Below are 1,245 nucleotides of genomic sequence, written 5' to 3'. Positions count from 1 at the left end.
GAGGGGGAGGGTATGGGGGACTTTGGGGATAGCATTGGAAACGTAAATGAGGAAAATACCTAATTAAAAAAAAAAGAATCTTAGAGGAGAACACAATTAATTATATTACCTGGATGTTAACCATTTAAACTTTAATAGCATCCTTGTAGGAAAAATCTGACCAGAGTTGCAATTGTGGCATAGCTGTATGAGAGTAACCCACTGCTTCCCTACTGGTTTATAGAACTACTACATAAAGGAAATTACATCTGACATTTTAAATCTGAGAAGGAAATATGACATGGAGGTCATAAGTCCTCTAGTATAACCTACTAATGATCAGTTTTGCAATTAATAATTGGTGTTAAACTGCCAGGAAAACTGTCCTGTGTATACTCATATAACTAAGAACTGCTCTCAGCCTTGATCAGAAAAACTTCAGTTTGCAGTGGGGAACAGTTAATACACAGATATCTAACTAGCCAATGCTCTGGGAACAAATGACTGTTAATTTCTCAGCCTTAAATGCAATATTTAAAGCATCCCTCCTAGGCTCAGGGAGCATTACACAAAAAGGAGCCAAAGATTGGAAGAGCTACAAGATAGAAGGAGTGATATAAATTGCTGTCTTGTAGAAATGACATAGCTCTTACATACATGCATTAAAAACTAGTAATGGCAACCTACACAAAACATACTTGGTATGGGCTCATCAAAAACTCCATCATGAATGGAGGAATAGATCATGTGACCTCATTGACAATGGAACTACAGACATTTAAATGTTAAAGTGGGAAATATTGTCAAATTCTCCAGTACTGTAGTCACTCATGTATTGTTCTTGTTCAAGTGAACTCTGACATATCCTCATATTGGTAATCCTAATTCAGTGGAATATCCTATCCCTCACATAAAAGACATAAAGAAGAGTGTCTACTTGGAAGAAGATATTTGATGAGAGACAGAGAGGAATAAGAGAGGATAATGACATCTATTTTGAACATTAACATTATATATTAAATCTGTGGATTTATAAAATAAATTAGAAGAAAAAATAAATGCTAATGCAACTTAGAGAAAGAGAAGCCATCATGATCATTTGGAAAGGGAGAGTATAAACTTGTTCAACAATCATGGATGGTAGAGCATGAATTTCTCATATAGCTAAAAGAAAGAAGGAAAGAAAGAAAGAGAGAGAGAGAGGGAGAAAGAGAGGAAGGAAGGAAGGAAGGAAGGAAGGAAGGAAGGAAGGAAGGAAGGAAGGAA

Source organism: Mus caroli, unplaced genomic scaffold, assembly GCF_900094665.2.
Source record: "Mus caroli unplaced genomic scaffold, CAROLI_EIJ_v1.1 scaffold_16081_U1_1, whole genome shotgun sequence".
Classification (NCBI taxonomy): Eukaryota; Metazoa; Chordata; class Mammalia; order Rodentia; family Muridae; genus Mus; species Mus caroli.
This window is presented reverse-complemented; position numbering follows the sequence as displayed.